The sequence below is a fragment of the Kogia breviceps genome, chromosome 4 (genome assembly GCF_026419965.1).
Source record: "Kogia breviceps isolate mKogBre1 chromosome 4, mKogBre1 haplotype 1, whole genome shotgun sequence".
Taxonomy (NCBI): domain Eukaryota; kingdom Metazoa; phylum Chordata; class Mammalia; order Artiodactyla; family Physeteridae; genus Kogia; species Kogia breviceps.
Window position 1 is genome coordinate 1,278,424 of NC_081313.1, and position 21,043 is coordinate 1,299,466.

Below are 21,043 nucleotides of genomic sequence, written 5' to 3' on the forward strand. Positions count from 1 at the left end.
CCCTGTGGCAGCCCCTCTCCCATGGCCATGGCCGTGGCCCGGGCAGAACCCTCTCCCCAGGCCGCACACGCTGGGCGCTCACGGGAACCCCGGGCAGCCCCTCACTCATGGCTGCCGTCAGCCCGGCCAAAGAGCGGCTGTCTCGGGAGGGGTGGGAGGGAGAAGGAGGCGCAGGCAGGGAGACCAGGGGGAGGGGAGGCCAGAGAAGCCGTGACTCGCGACCCAAGCTTTCCAGAGGGACGATCGTTCCTAGACAGATGTCAGCGTGGCTGACAGGATGTAGGAGGCATTTTCCACTTGTGTAATCCCAGACCCTCCTGCGTTATTTTCAAAGGCACTTGGTTCTCTCCAGCCTGTTTCCATGGTACGTGCTGTGTGCGTGTTCTCGGGATGCGTTACAGAAGGTGCGCAAAGACGCGGCGGTCACGAGGACAGAGGCTGAGCGAGCCCCCCCCCCCACGCGTCTTCAAGAGGAAGGGAGGAGGACCGCTGCGTGAGGATCCTTGCTCCGGGGGGGCCGCCGTCCCTCTCACGAGCCGTGTCCTGGATGGGCAGGTCATGCGGGACCTGTTTCTTCCCGCAGAAGATGTTAAGGGAACTTTCTTCAATTTAAGCAATTATGAAACAATCTACCAGAACTTCTGGTTTGTAAAGGCACTCTTGAGTTTACCTCTCCTCCCAAGGAAAAAAAAGTTTTGCTTAGATCCAAGTTATTGAATCCAATGCCAAGCGACAGATCTGAGTTGTTTGTGACGGAAGGAAAGCTCACAGGCACAGGCACGTGCACCCCCGGGCCACTTGGCAACTAGAGGTGCCCACGCAGGGCACTTGCTGGCTACTAGTTGGCTGCCAGAGAGAGAAGGACACAAACTGAAGGAAAAAAAGTCCCCCAGAGCAAAGAACGTAAGACAGAGAGGGCTGCCGTTTTCACCACATGGCAGAGGCCTGTGGGCGTCAGGGGCCTCTGCCGTCTGGGGTGACGGCGCCAATGAGGAGCACAGCCTCGTGAAATCCACTGCCCGGCCCCGCTCCTCCTGTCCTCCGAACCGCAGCTGCCACCGGCCTCTGGCTGCTCTGAGCTAACTAACGCCTTTGTCTCTGCACTCAAAAAGTGAATGGCATTTATTATTGTATTGACTCCAAAAGAAGGCATACCCACTCTAGAACATTTTCGGAATAGAAGTCCAACAAATACAGTTGTGTTTAATGATCACCTCCCTCTGCCCCACCATACGCGCTGCTTTCATTGGTTGCCTACCTTTGCAGCTTCTCCTGTTTATGGATGTAGAAATGGATGCAGGCGCGTGGAGACGCAGGCGGAACGCTCCCTGTACACACGCAGTACACTCTCTTGTTTCTACAGGTGGACAAGTGCGGCGCACGCTCGCAATCTGATTTTTAAGACGCATAAGGTACATCTTCCCCGTGGTGTTGTGTGCTTGTCATTAGCCCGATTTAACGTGAATGCATTAGTTGCATGAGCCAATATCATGTTAGTTTCCTCCAGTTATAAAATTTTAGTCTTGAAACATTTTTGCTACTGTTTGTAATACTTTTAGATGGGAACCTTCACTTAGATTAATCTTCGCCCACATGGTCAGCATTTCATCTCATTTCCTTACTTCTTGGTAGTGAGTCTGCATGTACAAGCCAACGAGGGTACAGGTTGCTGGGAGCAGGAAACGTCTCGACTTCTTTGAATCCTCGCCACCCCGAGACCTCTCCTCCCTCCTTCTACGTGTTCACTTTTGGTTCCTAAGGCGCACTGGCTTCTTCCATGGTAAACAGGCTCGCCTCCCCGCACGGGCGCCGCCGCGGCCCCTACCGTGTGGGTGCGTCAGGAAACTCTATTCTCCTGCAGCCGCTCACTGCCCCCGCCCTCCGCAGTGGACCCCCGAGGGCTGCCCTCCACCCCTAGTCCTTTACCGACTCGCTGCTTCCTTTTTTAAAGAAGAAATAGGTTTCTCTCTCTTTTCTTTAAAGGTTGGCCAACGTTATTTATTTATTTATTTTGGCTGCACCACGTGGCATGCAGGATCTTACTTCCCCCACCAGGGATTGAACCTGTGCCCTTGGCAGTGAAGGCGAGGAGTCCTAACCACTAGGCCGCCAGGGAAGTCCCTGGACTTGCTTCTAATGCCTATCGTATTGTTTTCCACTTAGCTGTTTGCAAGTGTGTCTCCGCCCCACCCCCCAACCCACCCCGCCACTTCGGTTCTTCTTCGGAGCTGAGACTGTTTTTTTTGAAGTAAGTATAGTTGATATACAATATTGTATTAGTTTCAGGTGTAGAGCACAGTGATTCAGTATTCTTGCAGATTATATTGCATTACAGGTTATTACAAGGTAATGGGTATAATTCCCTGTGCTATGCAGTAAATCCAAGTTGCTTATCTATTGTACATGTAATAGTTTGTATTTGTTAATCCCATTCCCCTAATTTCTCCTTCCCTTCTCTCCCCTTTGGTAACCACTGGTTTGATTTCTGTGTCTGTGGGTCTGTTTCTGTTTTGCATATACCCACATCCAAGCACAGAGGATCTCAAGAAACTTTTCTCCGATGAGGGACAGACGCCAGCTCTAATCCCAGCGAAGACTGTCTCTCACCCACGTGACCGCGCTAACTTGCGCTCCTCAGGAGCGCCGCTCAGACGCGTGATCCCTGCAGATAATAAGCCCACTTTAAAAAATTCCTCTTTACCTGTTTTCAGGGTAAAACCTTGTTTGGAACTTCAGCTGATGCTCTTGGGAGTCCTGGCACGTGGCCTGTGTATCTCAGCATCTATATTCTCAGCTTTAGAGGATGCACAGCAGCTCTGTCTTCCGGAATGTAGACCCAATGGACACGTGTCTGGACACAGGTCAGTTCCGTTCTGTTTTGTTTTAAAGTAAAACCACCAGCGCCTTCCCCTCAGGTCACGCCTGGCATCAGAGAGCTGGACGTTCATCTTGACCCGTGGGCTCCTCCATCCTAGGGGTCGCCCCGTCTCCGAGCGCTTACTTGGTGCCCTAACTTAGCAGAGGTACCCGCCCTTGATTGTCAGGCGACTGACCCCGTGGATGAGCGTCCCAGGGGAACCTCTGCGCTCCCCGTCCCTTCTGCAATAGCTGACAGCACGACAGCCCCTTTAGAGATCTCCTTGAAAGAAATTACATTCCAATTTTCTTTTAAGTACTAGTTTGTTTAGAGCAGGTGAGCATTAATGATTTATGCGGTGGTTTCTGCACTTTAGCCCTGACCTCACGTCATCCAAACGAGCTGGTTTTATCAACATCGGTGACGACAGTGAATTGCCATCCGAGGGCAGCTGAACTATTTATTAAAAGCAGTAGCCCCTTCCCCTAGATGGCTGAGCTGACGCGGAAAAGGCACAGGCAAACCCAGTCCTGCCTGACCTCAGCGCCTGCAGCAGGGACACGCCTGGCGATACGGTAACTCTCTGCCCCAGATCCCTTCCCACCACCTGGCAAAGCTGCCCTCCTGCCTTTCAGAATCTCACCTCTTGGCTACAGCATGGCTGCTGTGTGCAGCAGCCTTCACCGTTGTCGCCAAGAACCTGGTGAGATGATTGCAGGGAGGGGAGCCCAGCCCGGGTTACTGGGTTTTTCTACAATGAAGCAAGGCTGTCACGTTTTAATTTTGCTTACTTATGGCCTTTCTGGGTTACTTAGTGAGACGACAGAAATCCATACGGAAGCAGCCAGTTCTCTGCTGCACAGGAAAGTGTGTGGGTCCCGGGACAGAGGAGAGAGGCGGTCAGAGAAGAGAGAGGACGGCTGAGCTGGAGGCAGAGAGAAGAGGAGGCGGGGGAGCAGGAGCAGCTGAAAGAACCCCAGCTCCGCTCTCTCGTCCCAGAGCTACCCCACCCTTGAGCCCCTGATTCCAGCCCCAGGGGAGCTGGAGCTGGGCTGTGTCTCTGCAACTCAAAGGGCGATGCAGGCTCCCGGCGAGCTGCTGGCCGCGGAGGAGGGGGGCGGGCCCGGATGCCGGCCAGCTCTGCCTCAGCATCAGACTTGTCAGGACAGGTGGCCGCGCCCGCTCCGTGGCCGAGGGGCGGCCGGCGAGGGAGGGGTGGGGACCCCGCTGCTGTTGCTGCGCGTGGCTTTTTCAGACACAGCCCCCGAGACACAGCTGGTGCCGCGAAGCCACCAACCAGTTCACAGCTCTTGCCTCTGCAGATCCAAAGGCCGCCCTGCTCACCCACCTCTAGCAGATCTTTCCATTTTTGGAAAGAAAGCAGACGGGCCTGGTCCTCCCCTTTGCGACAGGCTGGTTCACCCCCGGCTCTCACACTTGGAGCCTTTGTCTTCAGCCAGGGTCCTTATCTCAGTGCCTTCAGCACTTTCAGGGCCCACCTGGAAGCCTTCAGGCTCAGCTGGACCCCCTCAAGGGCAAGGAGGTTCCCCATAAAGCAGAGGTGTAGGAATTGGCCGAGGAAAAAAAACATTCCCAGCTAATGAGAAACAATCTGTGTGTATTTCTAAAACAAACCGAAAATGTACCCTTGAAGAGCTTCCAGACCTGGAAGTGCAAAGAAAAAACAGGCAGGCCGCGAGCACTTAGCAACACAGCCTCCCATTCACAGGTAAGTGCGTGGCAGCTCTGTCCACGCTGCTGCCCACTTACAGAGGAAACCAAAACACCCAGGAAATTGCAAACTCCACACAAAACACACCGAGCTCACTTCCCTGGAACTGATCAGGGAGAAACCTGGAATTTTATTTCTAACAAGGCAACTAAATGTTAGCATATTACAGGCCATTATTAATAGCAATCGTAGTATTAATACTCTACCTTATATAGTATTTTCCTCTTTTCAAGCTGTTTTTATGAGAGGGCCCTAGATCACAGTGATCTTGGGATGTAGGACAGCAGATGCATCTAATTTTATAAATGTTGTTTTATAATGTGAGAAAACTTAAAAGGAGAGAAGTTAACTACTTTGTGGATATGCTATAAAATAAAATAGTGAAATTCCTAATTATTTTAAGGCCACTGTGCAGATAAATTGCTTAAATATGTGTGAAAAATAGATCTTTATAGATTGTTCTAGTAATTTCCATAAGAACTGCTGCAAGTATATAGAAATTAAAAATGGGACTGGATTAATAGTTGCATAGTAACTTGCTCTGGGACTTTTAATCTTGATTTTCTTTTTTTCTTCCATGTAATTATACTGCAACATGAGGATAAATACACTCATTTTGGTTACAATTATCTACCTCAAAGGAAGCAAATACAGTATCTTTCAAAGTGTAATTTTCTACTTTTTAAAGAGATTTCGCCAAGGACAGGTTCCCAGCGCTATGCCTTTAAGTAGTCGGCACATTAACTCCTGAAACTTCAGGTATGCAGTGTTGCAGAAGGGAGATTACACTTGCCTTTGTAAAGTATATGTATTTAAAAGGCAACGTTCCTGAATTAGCTCAACCCTCAATTACTTCTAATAACTTTTCATATAAAAACAAGAGTTTCAAAAACAGCTTTAGGCTAACCCTTGCATCTGGAGGGGCTGTCCACTCACGTGGGAACAGCGGCCGCGGGAAATCAGCGGCACAGTCGCTACCACGGAGATGGGTCCCTGGTGCTGTGGCTACTCACGTCCGGGCCGGTTAGGAGATAGTCCGGCTGGAGTCTGGACTTGCCACACTGATGCTGGAGGGAAGGTGAGTGAGAGCCAGGGGTCGGGGTGGGGGGTGCAGCTCTGGGCCCGGTCAGGGGGCCTGAGGCCAAGCACAAAGAAACCTGTGCCTTTGAGCCACAGGGGCCACAAAGCACATGGGAGCAGGAGAGGGGGCGGGGTCTATCAAAGGGGGAGGGGCTTCTGATTTTGTTTTCCAATCACTTTTCATTAGCAGGTTGGTTTTGTTGGTTTTCTGTTGGGAATTTAAATTCTAGGAAAACAATTTGCGATTCTCTGTCCAGAAACCAATCTGTTCAGCTGGGGGCTGTGGAGTGTTCGCCTCTGAACCATGGCTGGAAAGGCCCCTCAGCCGGCAGGCCTGGCTCCTCTCAGCCACCAGGCAGAGGACGCTTTTTTTGTTTGTTTCTAATTAATCTCTCTCTCGCTCTCTTTTTTTTTTTTTTTCTTAATTGAAGTAGAGTTGATTTACAATGTTGTGTTAGTTTCTGTTGTACAGCAAAGTGACTCAGTTATACACACACATATATATATTCTTTTCCACCATGATTTATCCCAGGATATTGAATATAGTTCCCTGGGCTCTACAGTAGGACCTTGTTGTTTATCCAGAGGGTGGCTTTTTATAGCCAGGCTAACTCCTCAGGGGCTTATCAGTGAGACAAAAATAACCCCTGAAAACACAGGTCTGGACCAGTGGTTTCGTTGGTGCTGGTGTGAACATGTCCTTTGAAAATGAACAATCTCTTAAAGTTGTAGTGAAGTTCCTCTGGCCACCGCAGACAGCGGCTACAGCCAGCGTGGTCACAGAGGGAACATTCTAGAACTGGTCCATGGGTCTTTCTTCCCTTCCTCCCTTCCTGGCACCAGTCAGCGCAGAAGTCAGTTAATTGTTGAAAACAAGCTGACCATAATCTCAACTCTCATTTAATCCATGTTCTATCATAAAAGTGTAATGCATTTTAGGGTGAAAATGGCGATTCAGCTTTTATAGTTCTTTTTCTGGCATTCAGAACCATTTTCTTCTCTTTTAAATGTGCTCATTCTGATGAATGAAACAAGTTGGAGGGATTAAACCTGGTAAAAGCTTGAGTTTTTGTGTGCGTGTGTTTCGGTTTTCTTTTCTCTGTTTTAGGTATTGGTTTATTTTAGCTTCTGAATTCTCAGGAGATTGTTACACAGGAGACTGTTACACATATAATCCAGCGTGCAAAATTATGCTAAGCTGACTGGCAGATACAAAACAGAATTTGTGGTGTTTCCTAAAGATCATTTGTTTGTGTGAAAAATATTCAAATATTTAATAAGTTTGGTGGAGATCAGTAAGGCAATCTAGGTGCCTGGTTTGGGCACCTTTTCTCCCTTATCCTAGTAATAAACATGTTTTCACAAGGTCTATGTGGTTACTCTTCTCTGATGGACACCTTAACTCACTTTGGGGGGGTCTCTGTTACTCTGTGGGGGAGGGTGACCTGAGACCCTAGCGGGGGGCCCTGTGGCCCATCTTTAGTGCTGGACACGGCCAGGGTTTGGCTCTGGGGCGCCGACGCGGCGTGGCAGGAGCTGCTGCGAGTCTTTGAGCCGGTGCCACACGGCGCATCCCTCGGGCGAGCACAGACCTCACAGAGCTGTGTCCGCCGTGGTCTGGGGCGGCTGGGACCCGGCAGGCGTGTGCCTTGCTCTGTGAGGAGGAGCCCTCGGAGAACCTCCGGGGCCTGTGAGAGCAGAAGCTGCATCCCAGGAAGGATGGGGCCACCCAGGACCCCAGAGGGCTGCCCACTTCGGCAGAGACCCCCTGCCCAGAGCAGGTGGCCTGTGAATTCCTGCACAAGCTGGGAGCGGTCATCCAGACGGGATCCGACTGAGCCCAGACAGGACTCTCGGGGGTGAGAGCCAGTTACTGGGCTTGAAACACTTTGGGGGGGTGTCAGGTTGAACAATACAAACCCAGAAGGAGCTCAGCACGGGGTGGGGCCCCTGCCAGCAAGCTGGGGCCCCGGCAGCACAGGGGAGGGGCCCAGCCCCACCTGCACCCCACCTGCCCCGTGGACACACCCCCTCTGCCTCTAGGCACCGACAACAGCTCTGGGGACCCGGCGCCGGGCCTCTGCCCCCCAGGCTGTATCCTGTGCCGCGCTCTGGGCTTGCGGGCGCGGGTCGGGTGGGTTTGCAGTAGCATTGCCTGCACTCCAGCCCTGCAGTGGAACCAATAAAAGCGTCTCAAGTGACAACAGCAACAATGACAAAAAAACAGAATCATGAAAGGAGAGGATACACTCTCAGAAGAAGAGGAAAGAAGACGGGAAGGATGAGAAGAAAAGCAAGTGATCCGGAGGGCTGATTGACTGGGGAGAATAAGTCTGTAAATACAGAGAATTCCAAAAAGAGAAAATAGACCAGACGGACTACGAATTACAGAAATGATGGAGGAAGACTTGGAGAGTTCAGCCTGGACCGGAGGAGCCGCCCGGGCGGTTTGGCCGTGTCAGGGCTTCTTGCCCGCACGGTGTTGCGGGTCCTTCTTTGACTCCCAGAGGTGCTCCGACAGGAGGGCGTGGGCACTGCCACTTCCCCATGCCTGGAGACCTCAGCTCATCAAGCAGGCCTGCGGGTCCGTGTCGCTTCTTCCAGGAAGCCCACCGTCCGTGCCCCCTGCTTGGCCACTCGCATCCAGTGACGGCAGTTGTTAGGTGGGAGCAGAGGAAATTGATTGCTGGAGATCGCATTTGTTGAATGGCTGAGTATCAGGAATTTCCTCTGCTTGGCTTCTTCCCCTTTGGAACACACTGTTGGATTCCAATAAAATCAGACTTTATTGGGTTCCTTTCTGAGGTCCGGATACAGGCTCTAAAGGCTGAGGGACCAAGTCACTTTATACTCCGATGTGTCTCAAACACCGCTGTGAGCTATGTATTCGTGAAATGAATATTTATTATGAACATCCTCGAAATGGCCTGCAAGATCCTGCGTGACCTGCCAGTCAGGGGCCACAGAACACTCTGCATTTAAGTGGGACCACGCGACCAGTTCTGCGCAGTGGACCTAGACGTTAACAAAGGCTACTGCCAGGCGTGGCTGGTAAAACTTCCCGAAGCTTTTCCCTATGCTCTCTTTGCCCCATTGCCAGCTGGAGGCTGAGACCCCGGCAAACTGCAAGGCTCATGAGTTGAATAGGGCAGAGCCTCTGAGTCTGGGCTTCTTGTGGCTGGTGCCACCACCCTGCAGCTGTGAACTGTTCCTTAGGTGAGTGGAAATAAGTTTTTATCACACGAAAATAAGTTTTTATGACGTTTTGGAGGTTTCCTGTCAAAGTAGCTTGTTGTTACCTCAACTTACATAACGGGTAGATAATGCTGTGTTCTGCAATTCGCTTCTACAGGCCAGTTAAAATCCAGTAGTGGGATATTTATCTTCCAAATCGCCTCAGAAAATAACAACAAACTAAAAAAACTATATAAAAACAGAAATATTAGGGAATTCCCTGGCGGTCCAGTGGTTAGGACTCTGTGCTCTCACTGAGGGCCCGTGTTCAATCCCTGGTTGGGGAAATAAGTTCCCACAAGCTGTGAGGTGTGACAAAATCAACCAACCAACCAACCAACCAACCAACCAAAAAACAGAAATATTAAATAAATCAGTCAACAGAAAAGGGAAGAAACAAAGATATTGGAAGCAAGGCCAAGCGTAAATACCGGGGAGATGATTTTAAGCATCGCAAACTTCCCATCTGAATGAACTGTATCCCAGCAGGGGTTAAACACAGCCAGTGTAGCAGAGGCAGATCTGAAATAGAAAAAAAGAGAAGCCTTTAAAGAAAATGCTGGGCGGAGATACTGCAGCAACCTGCTCAAAAGGGAAATGGCAATCGCATATCAATGCGTTCGTGGCTAGAAGCTCTTGTTTTGTTTCTCTGCTCACCAGCTGATGGACGTTTGGGTTGCTTCCACTTTTGGTTTTTGTGAACAGCACTGCTGTTCTGAACACTTCCTACACATCATTGTGTGGCCACTTGGTTTCATCTCCCTTGAGTCAACACCTCGGGGTAGAACTGCTGGGACCTGTGGTAAATTTTATATTGGACCTTGAAGGAACCTACTCCCCGTGTTGAGCTGTCCAATCTACGGCATGGAACGCTTCTCCATTTTCAAAGATCTTTCCATTCTCTCAGCAACATTTTGTTATTTCCAGTATACAAGCTGGAAATAATTCTTCTTTTCTTGAATTTTTTGTCTGAGTATTTTATCAGTTTTGATGCAATCATGAGAGGAATTTTCTTTACTTTTCATGGGTTCAAGGCAAGTATATAGAAACAATTGGTTTTCTGTTTTGAGCTAGTATGTTGCTACCACGCTGATCTCCTCTATTAGTGCCAGTAGAATTTTTTGTAAACTTCTTAGAATTTTCCACATGTAGCATTTTGTCATCTGGGAATAAAGGCAATTTTTTTCTTTTTCCTTTCTCATGAGGATGTCTTTATTTCTTTTTCTTGCCTGGTTGTACTGGTTAGACCCTCTGGTATAATATTGAATAGAAATTGTAAGAATGGACATCCTTGCCTTGTTTCCAGTTTTAGAGAGAAAAGTATTCAGTCTTTCACTACTGAATTTAGGTTAATGACTTATATTTTTTGGTAGATGTCCTTTTTTTTGTTGTTGTTGGTACGCGGGGCTCTCACTGTTGTGGCCTCTCCCGTTGCGGAGCACAGGCTCCGGACGCGCAGGCGCAGCGGCCACGGCTCACGGGCCCAGCCGCTCCGCGGCACGTGGGATCTTCCCGGACCGGGGCACGAACCCGTGTCCCCCGCATCGGCAGGCGGATTCTCAACCACTGCGCCACCAGGGAAGCCCTGGTAGATGTCCTTTATTAGGAAGTTTCCATCTGTTTCTAACTTTGACTAGTTTTAATGATAAATGGGAGTTGAATTTTGTCAAATGCATTTCTTGCATCAATTCAGATGATCATATATTTCCCCCTCATTATGCTGTTAATAGAATTTATTAAATTAATTTATTTTGGCTATGAAACCATTTTGTATTCCTGGATAAATTCCTGCTTGTGGTGTGTAAGCCTTCCTTTTATGCTGCTGAGTCTGGTTCACTAATATTTTGTTGAGAATCTCTGTATCTATGCTCATGACAGGTGTTGGTCTGAAGCTTTCTTTCCCTGTCGTGTCTTTAACTGGCTTTGGCATCAGGATAGTACTGGTCTCATAGAATTAACTGGGAAATACTTCCTCACCCTTTATCTTCTGGAAGAGTTTAGAAAGGATCAATATTACTCTTCCTTCAAAAGTTTGAAACAATTACTAAAGTAAAGCCAGTAAGTGAGGACTTTCCTTCACGTGAGGGTTTGTTTTGAAGATTTTAAAAAAATGATTGATGTATAGTTGATTTACAATGTTGTGTTGGTTTCAGGTATATAGCACAGTGATTCAGTTATGCATATAATATGTGTATATATGTGTGTGTGTGTATTCTTTTTTAGATTCTTTTCCATTATAGGTTATTACAAGATGCTGAGTATAGTTCCCTGTGCTATACAGCAGGTCCTTGTTGTTTACTTATTTTATATATAGTAGTACGTATTTGTTAATCCCAAATTCCTAATTTAGCCCTCCACTCCCCGCTTCGCCTATGTAACCATAAGTTTGTTTTCTATGTCTATGAGTCTCTTCCTGTTTTGTCAATAAGTTCATTTGTATCATTTTTTTTCTTAGATTTCACATATAAGTGATATCATATGGTATTTGTCTTTCTCTTTCTGGCTTATTTCACTTAATTTGATAATCTCTAGAACCATCCATGTTGCCGTAAATGGCATTATCTCATTCTTTTTTATGGCTGAGTAGTATTCCACTGTGTATATGCACACCACATCTTCTTTATCCATTCCTCCGTTGATGGACTTAGGTTGCTTCCATGTCTTGGCTATTGTAAATAGCGCCGCTATGAACATTGGGGTGAATGTATAAGATTTTTTTAGAGCAGTTTTATCTTCACAGCAAAATTGAGAATAAGGCTCAGAGAGTTCCCATATGCCCTCTGACTCCACATATGCACAGCCTCCCCATTTCAACGTCCCCCACTCAAGTAGCACGTTTGTTACAACTGGTGAACCTACATTGACACATCATAATCACCCAGAGCCCAGAGTTTACCTTAGAGTTCAACATTGCTGTTGCACATGCTATGGGTTTGGACAAAAGTATAATGTGTGCTCACAATTGTAGTACGATTCAGGGTAGTTTCACTGCCTAAAAATCCTCTGTGCTCCTTTCTCTCCTCAAACTCTGCCAAACACTGATCCTTTTATGATTTCCATCATGTCACACTTATGAATCAGATAGTATGTAACTTTTTCAGACTGGCTTCTTTTACTTAGTAACATGCATTTAAGTTTTCCCCATGTCTTTTCATGGCTGACAGCTCATTTCTTTTCATCTTGCAATGATATACTCTGGATGGACCAGTTTGTTTATACGTTCACCTGCTGAAAAACATCTTGGTTGTTTCCAAGTTTTGGCAGTTTTGAATAAAGCTGCTGTAAACCTCCGTATGCAGGTTTTTGTGTGGACCTCACCAAAGTGTCTTCCAAAGTGGCTGCACCATTTTCATTCCCACCAGCTACTAAGGAGAGTTCCTGTTGCTTCACATCCTCCCCAGCATTTGGTGCTGACAGTGTTCTGGATTTTGGCCATTCTAACAGGCATGAAGTGGTATGTCATTGTTGATTTAACTTGCATTTCCCTGAGGACATATGAAGTGGAGCATCTTTTCAAATGCTTCATTTGCCATCTGAATATCTTCTTTGGTAAAGTGTCTGTTAAGGTCTTTGGTCCATTTTTAAACTGGGTTGTATTTCTTATTGCTGAGTTTTATGAATGCTTTGTATATTTTGGATGAAAGTCCTTTATCAGGTGTGTCTTTTGCAAATATTTGCTCCCAGTCTCTGGCTTTTCTTCTTCTCTTAACTCTTCTTTTGCAGAGCAGAACAGAAGTTCTTAATTTTAATGAAGTCCAGCTCATCAATTCTTCTCTTTCATGGATTGTGATTTTGATGTTGTATCTAGAAAGCCATTACCAAACCCAAGGTCATCTGGGTTTTCTCTTGTGCTATCTTCTGGGTGTTTTACATGTAGTTCTACGATCCATTTTGAGTTAATTTTTGTGAAGGGTGCAAGGTCTGTTTTTTTTCATGTGGATGTTCAGTTGCTCCAGCACCATTTGTTGAAAACCATCTTTGCTCCATTGTGTTGCCCTTTGCTCCTTTGTCAAAGATCAGTTGACTCTATTTATGTGGGTCTATTTCTGCTGCACTGACCTATTTGTCTATTCTTTCACCAATACCTCACTGTTTAGATTACTATAGCTTCACAGTAAGTCTTTAAGTCAGGTGGTGTCAGTCCTCCAATTTTTTTCTTTTTCCTTAATATTTTGTTAAATATTCTGAATCTTCTGGAAATACTTCTAATTACTTGTAATATGTAATATATCTATTCCTATTTCTTCTTCCTTCATGAATCATTTTGGTAATAAATATCTTTCTAGGAATTTCTCTGTTTCTTCCAGTTATCTAATTTGTTGGCATAAAGTTGTTCATAATATTCCCTTTATAATTCTTTAAATTTCTGCAAGGTTGCTGGTGACATGTACTCTTTTATTCCTGCTTTTAGTAATGTGTGTTCTCTCTCTTTTCTCTTCATTAGTATAAATAAAGATTTGTTAAATTTTAAAAATCTTTTTAAGAAACCACTTTTGTTTTCATTGATTACCTCTATTTTTTTCTGTTTTGATTGAGTTTTCACTCTAATCTTTATTATTTGCTTCCTCTGCTTGCTTTGGCTGAATTTGATCTTTGTTTCCTCCATAATTTTGTAAGATGGAACCTTAGGCTACTGATTTGACATTTTTTTTTTTTCCTTTTCTAATATAGACTTTGAAGCTAGGTCTAAAATTTACCTCTATGTGGTCTTTGGCTGTATCCCATAAATTTTGATACAGTGTGTTTTCATTTTTATTCATTTAAAATATTCTCTACATTCGTTTGATTCCTTGTTTGATTCATGAGTTATTTTAAAGTATTTAAAAGTTATTTAAGACTGCTATTATTTTCCAAATACCTTTGGATTCCCCAAATTTCCTTCTGTTGTTGATTTCTAATGACATTTCTAATTTCATTTTGGCCAGAAAAATACTCTGATTTTAATACTTTCAAATTAATTGAGAGTTGTTTTATGGCTTAGTAGATGGTCTATATTGAAGACTATTCTATGTGCACTTGAAAAGATTATATATTCTGATGCTGTTGGGGGGAGTGTTCCCTAGATGTTAGCTGGGTCAAGTCTCTTGATAGTGTTATTCAGGTATTTTGTATCCTTGCTGATTTTCTATCTGGTTTTCTATCAGTTATCTAGAGTAGGATATTAACATGCCCCACTATTATAATTTTAAAAAATCTTTTTAAAAAATTTATTTATTTATTTATTTTTGGCTGTGTTGGGTCTTCGTTTCTGTGCGAGGGCTTCCTCTAGTTGCGGCGAGCGGGGGCCACTCTTCATCGCGGTGCGCGTGCCTCTCACTGTCGCGGCATCTCTTGTTGCGGAGCACAGGCTCCAGACGCACAAGCTCAGTAGTTGTGCCTCACGGGCTTAGTTGCTCCACGGCCTGTGGGATCTTCCTAGACCAAGGCTCGAACCCCTGTCCCCTGCATTGGCAGGCAGATTCTCAACCACGGTGCCACCAGGGAAGCCCCCACTATTATAAATGAATTGTCAATTTCTCATTTCAGTTTTGTTAGTTTGCCTTCATGCATTTTGGGCTCTGTAATTAGTTGTGTACTGGTTTACAGTTATGTCTCTTTGGTGAACTGGACTTTTTATCATCATAATAATCTGCCTTTAGTAATGGGTTTTGTCTTAAAGTTCATTTTGTTGATATTAGTATGGATACTTTCGTTCTTATATGGCTCCCATTTGCATGGTATATGTTTTTTTCATCATTTACTTTCAAAATTTTTGTGTCTTTGAATCTAAAGTATATATTTTATATAGGATATATCATTGGATCTTGTTTTTCTTGTTGTTATTTTGTTTTGAATCCAGTTAAACAATCAGGCTTCTGAATGGAGTGTTTAATCCATTTATAGTTAATGGATTTATTAATATGGTTGAATTTATTTGTGCGATTTTGTTACTTGTTTCCTTTACTTCCATGTCCTTTTTGTTCCCGTTCTTCCTTTACTGCTTTTTTTTTTGGTGTTTAAAAACAATTTTATAATGAACAATTTTCATTCTTTTTTAATGTTGCTTTCTTGGAGAAACACTGTACTAGGGATTACAATATACATATTTACTTATCACAGTCTACTTCATGTTAATAGTGCCTTTACTTTGACAAAATATAAATTCTTTCTACTCCAATATAGCTTCATCCCCTTACTTTTTTGTGCTATTATGAGCCTATGTATTATATCTATATATGCTATAAGCCCAACAGTACAGTTTTCTAATTATTGTCTTAAGTTATCGTATTTCAAATAACTTAAGGGAACATTAGAAAAAATATATTTGTACTGTCCTTATATTTACTGACATAAGAGTTTTAATGGTGTGCTTGGTTTCTTCATGTGCATTCAGGTTACCTTGTGGTGTCATTTTGTTTCAGTCTGAACAATTTCCTTTAGTATTGCTTTTAAGACAGGTATGCTAGCAGCAAATTCTTTCAGTATTTCTTTACCTGGGAAAGAACTTTTTTTTCTTACTCTGAAGAATATTTTTGCTGATTATAGAGTTCTTGGTGACAGGCCTATTTTTTTCTTTTAGCAACTTTAATGTTATCCCAATAGCTCCTTGCATGCCTTCTTCCTTATGGGAAGTTAGCCGTTAGTCTCATTACAGTTTTCTTGTACATGGTGAGATGTTTTTCCCTTACCCCTTTCAAGATTTTCTCTTTGTTTTTTGTATCCAACAGTTTTACTATGTTGTGTCTAAGTGTGCATCTCTTTGTGTTTATCTTATTTAGAATCTGTTGAGCATCTCGGGTGTCAAAATTTTTCATCAAATTTGGGAAGTTTTCAGCTATTATTTCCTCAAGAATTTTTCTGCCATTTTCCACTCTTTATGAGTCCCATTTAACCTATATTGGTATATTTGATAAAGTCCCATGTGTCTCTGTTTATTTTTCTCATTCTCTTTCAATTTTGCTCTTCACATTGAGTATTTTCTTTGGATCTACTTTTAGGTTTGCTGAGTCATTGTCCTGACAGTCCAAATACTCTTTTGATTTTTCATTTGGCTATTGGGCTTTTCAACTCCAGAATTTCCATTTGATTCTTTTAAATAATCTCTAACTATTTCTTGATATTCTCTAGTTGACATGTTGTTCTCACTATGTTTTCGTTTAATTTAAAAACTGATTTTCTCAATTCTTTGAACATATTTATAATATCAGTAGGTACTTTGAGGTCTTTGGTTAGTTTTAATACCTGGGTCCTCTCAGAGAAGCTTCTACTGACTGCTTCCTCTTTTTTTCTTTTTAGCTTCTTTATTAGAGTATAATTGCTTTACAATAGCGTGTTAGTTTCTGCTGTATGACAAAATGAACCAGCTACACATATACATATATCTCCATTATCTCCTCCCTCTTACGTCTCCCTCCCACCTCTCTAGGTGGAAACATATCACCAAGCTGATCTCTCTGTGCTATGCAGCTGCTTCCCACTATCTATTTAAAATTTGGTAGTGTATAAATGTCCATGCCACTTTCTCACTTCGTTCCAGCTTACCCTTCCCTGTCCCTGTGTCCTCAAGTCCATTCTCTATATCTGCGTCTTTATTCCTGTCCTGCCCCTAGGTTCATCAGAACCATTTTATTTTATTTTTTTAGATCCCATATATATGTTTTAGCATACAGTATTTGTTCTTCTCTTTCTGACTTATTTCACTCTGTATGACAGTCTCTAGGTCCATCCACCTCACTACAAATAACTCAATTTCATTGCTTTTTATGGCTGTGTAATATTCCATTGTATATATATGTCACATCTTTATCCATTCATCTGTCAGTAGACACTTAGGTTGTTTCCATATCCTGGCTATTGTAGATAGAGCTGCAATGAACATTGTGGTACATGACTCTTTTTGAATTATGGTTTTCTCAGGGTATATGCCCAGCACTGGGATTGCTGGGTCCTATGGTAGTTCTATTTTTATTTTTTTAAGGAACCTCCATACTGTTCTCCATAGTGGCTGTATCAATTTACATTCCCACCAATAGGGCAAGAGGATTCCCTTTTCTCCACACCCTCCACACATCCTCTTCCAGCATTTATTGTTTGTAGGTTTTTTGATGATGGCCATTCTGACGGGTGTGAGATGATACCTCATTGTCATTTTGATTTGCATTTCTCTAATTATTAATAATGTTGAGCATCCTTTCATGTGTTTGTTGGCAATCTGTATATCTTCTTTGGAGATATGTCTATTTAGGTCTTCTGCCCATTTTTGGATTGGGTTGTTTGTTTTTTAGTATTGAGCTGCATGGGCTGCTAGAATATTTTTGAGATTAATCCTTTGTCAGTTGTTTTATTAGCAAATATTTTCTCCCATTCTGAGGGTTGTCTTTTCGTCTTGTTTATGGTTTCCTTTACTGTGCAAAAGCTTTTAAGTTTCATTAGGTCCCATTTGTTTATTTTTCTTTTTATTTCCATTTCTCTAGGAGCTGAGTCAGAAAGGATCTTGCTGTGATTTATGTCATAGAGTGTTCTGCCTGTGTTTTCCTCTAAGAGTTTGAGAGTGTCTGGCCTTACATTTAGGTCTTTAATCCATTTTGAATTTATTTTTGTGTATGTTGTTTGGGAGTGTTCTAATTTCATTCTTTTACATGTAGCTGTCCAGTTTTCCCAGCACCACTTATTGAAGAGACTGTCTTTTCTCCATTGTATATTTTTGCCTCTTTATCAAAGATAGTGTGACCATATGTGAGTGGGTTTATCTCTGGGCTTTCTATCCTGTTCCATTGATCTATATTTCTGTTTTTCTGCCAGTACCATATTGTCTTGATTACTGTAGCTTTGTAGTATAGTCTGAAGTCAGGGAGCCTGATTCCTCCAGCTCCGTTTTCCTTTCTCAAGATTGCTTTGGCTATTCGGGACCTCCTGTGTTTCCATATAAATTGTGAAATTTTTTGTTCTAGTTCTGTGAAAAATGCCATTAGTAGTTTGATAGGGATTTCATTGAATCTGTAGATTGCTTTGGGTAGCATAGTCATTTTCACAATGTTGATTCTTCCAATCCCAGAACATGGTATATCTCTCCATCTATTCGTATCATCTTTAATTTCTTTCATCAGTGTCTTATAGTTTTTTGCATACAGGTCTTTTGTCTCCCTAGGTAGGTTTACTCCTAGATATTTTATTCTTTTTGTTGCAGTGGTAAATGGGAGTGTTTCTCTTTCAGATTTTTCATCATTAGTGTATAGGAATGCAAGAGATACCTGTGCATTAATTTTGTATCCTGCTAGTTTACCAAATTCATTGATTAGCTCTAGTAGTTTTCTGGTAGCATTATGTTTCTCTTTGTATAGTATCCTGTCATCTGCAAACAGTGACAGTTTTACTTCTACCTTTCCGATTTGGATTCCTTTTATTTCTTTTTCTTCTCTGATTGCTGTGGCTAAAACTTCCAAAACTATTTTGAATGATAGTGGTGAGAGTGGACAACCTTGTCTTCTTCCTGATCTTAGTGGAAATGTTTTCAGTTTTTCACCATTGAGAACGATGTTGGCTGTGGGTTTCTTATATATATAGTCTTTATTATGTTGAGGTAAGTTCCCTCTATGCCTACTTTCTGGAGAGTTTTTGTCATAAATGGGTGTTGAATTTTGTTGAAAGGTTTTTCTGCATCTATTGAGATGATCATATGTTTTTTCTCCTTCAACTTGTTAATATGGTGTATCACATTGATTGGTTTGCATATATTGAAGAATCCTTGCATTCCTGGGATAAACCCCACTTCATCATGGTGTATGATCCTTTTAATGTGCTGTTGGATTCTGTTAGCTAGTATTTTGTTGAGGATTTTTGCATCTATGTTCATCAGTGATATTGGCCTGTAGTTTTCTTTTTTTGTGACATCTTTGTCTGGTTTTGGTATGAGGGTGATGGTGGCCTCGTAGAAGGAGTTTGGGGGTGTTCCTCCCTCTGCTATATTTTGGAAGAGTTTGAGAAGGGTAGGTGTTAGCTCTTCTCTAAATGTTTGATAGAATTCGCCTGTGTAGCCGTCGGGTCCTGGGGTTTTGTTTGTTGCAAGATTTTAAATCACAGTCTGAATTTCAGTGCTTGTGATTGGTCTGTTTATATTGTCTATTTCTTCCTGTTTCAGTCTTGGAATGTGCATTTCTAAGAATTTGTCCATTTCTTTCAGGTTGTCCATTTTACTGTCATATAGTTGCTTGTAGTAATCTCTCATTATCCTTTGTATTTCTGCAGTGTCAGTTGTTACTTCTTTTTCATTTCTAATCGAATTGATTTGAGTCTTCTCTCTTTTTCTTGATGAGTTTGGCTAATGGTTTATCAAACTTGTTTATATTCTCAAAGAAGCAGCTTTTAGTTTTTTTGATCTTTGCTATAGTTTCCTTCCTGTCTTTGTCATTTATTTCTGATCTGATTTTTATGATTTCTTTCTGCTACTCCCTTCTGGCTTGCAGAGTTTCTGCTGAAAGATCAGCTGTTAACCTTCTGGGGATTCCCTTGTATATTTTTTGTTGTTTTTTCCTTGCTGCTTTTAATATTTTTTCTTTGTATTTAATTTTTGATAGTTTGATTAATATGTGTCTTGGCATGTTTCTCCTTGGTTTTATCCTGTATGGGACTCTGTGCTTCCTGGACTTGGTTGACTATTTCCTTTCCATGTTAGGGAAGTTTTCAACTATATTCTCTTCAAATATTTTCTCAGTCCCTTTCTTTTTCTCTTCTTCTGCTGGGACCCCTATAATTCGAGTCTTGGTGTGTTTAATGTTGTCCCAGAGGTCTCTGAGACTGTCTTCAATTCTTTTCATTCTTTTTTCTCTATCCTGCTCTGTGGTAGTTATTTCCACTATTTTATCTTCCAGGTCACTTAGCTATTCTTCTGCCTCAGTTATTCTGCTATTGATTACTTCTGGAGAATTTTTAATTTCATTTATTGTGTTGTTCATCATTGCTTATTTCCTCTTTAGTTCTTCTAGGTCCTTGCATTTTCTCTAGTCTATTTCCACAATTTTGGATCATCTTCACTATCATTATTCTGAATTATTTTTCAGGTACACTGCCTATTTCCTCTTCATTTGTTAGGTCTGGTGGGTTTTTATCTTGCTCCTTCATCTGCTGTGTGCTTTTCTGTCTTCTCATTTTGCTCAGCTTACTGTGTTTGGGGTCTCCTTTTTGCAGGCTGCAGGTTCATAGTTCCCAGTGTTCTTGGTGTCTTCTCCCAGTGCTTAAGGTTTCTTCAGTGGGTTGTGTAGGTTTCCTGGTGGAGGGGACTGGTGCCTGTGTTCTGGTGGATGAGGCTGGATCTTGTCTTTCTGGTGGGCAGGACTGTGTCCAGTGGTGTGTTTTGGGGTGTCGGTGGCCTTATTATGATTTTAGGCAGCCTCTCTGCTAATGGTTGGGTTTGTGTTCCTGTCTTGCTAGTTGTTTGGCGTAGGGTGTCCAGCACTGTAGCTTGCTGATCGTTGAGTGGAGCTGGGTCTTAGTGTTGAGATGGAGATCTCTGGGAGAGCTTCTGCTGTTTGATATTATGTGGAGCCAGGATGTCTCTGGTGGACCAATGTCGTGAACTCGGCTCTCCCACCTCAGAGGCTCAGGCCTGACACCTGGCCGGAACACCAAGACCCTGTGAGCCACACGGCCAAATCCATCTGGACTCCCTGAGGAGGCTGATGTGCTCAAGAGGCCTGTGCTGGTACCAAGGCTCTGGATCCCCGTAGAGTTCAGGTGAAGGAGAGGAATCTGCTTTGCTCTCTTCATTGGTCAGCCATAACTGTCAGTGAAAAAAACATGCACAACCTACAAGTTGAGAGTTATGTTTCATTCAGCAGGAATTTTTAGGACTTCAAGCCTGGGAGGCAGCAACTCCAGTAACCCTGAGAGAACTGTTCTCCTGACTGCTTCTTTATCCTTTGTGTGGATCACATGTTCCTGTTTCATCCCATGTCTTCAAATGTTTGTTACACTTGATATTTTAGGTGATATTTTTGCAGCAACTCTGGGTTATGATTGCCCCTCCCTGGGAGATGTTGTTGCTGCTGGTTTTGTTTGTTGTTTGGTGACTTGCCTAGACTAATTCTGTAAATTGTTTCTTTGAAGTGTGTGGCCACTGATACCTTTGTTCCGTTTGTTTTTTCTTTTAAATTCTTGTTTTTCTA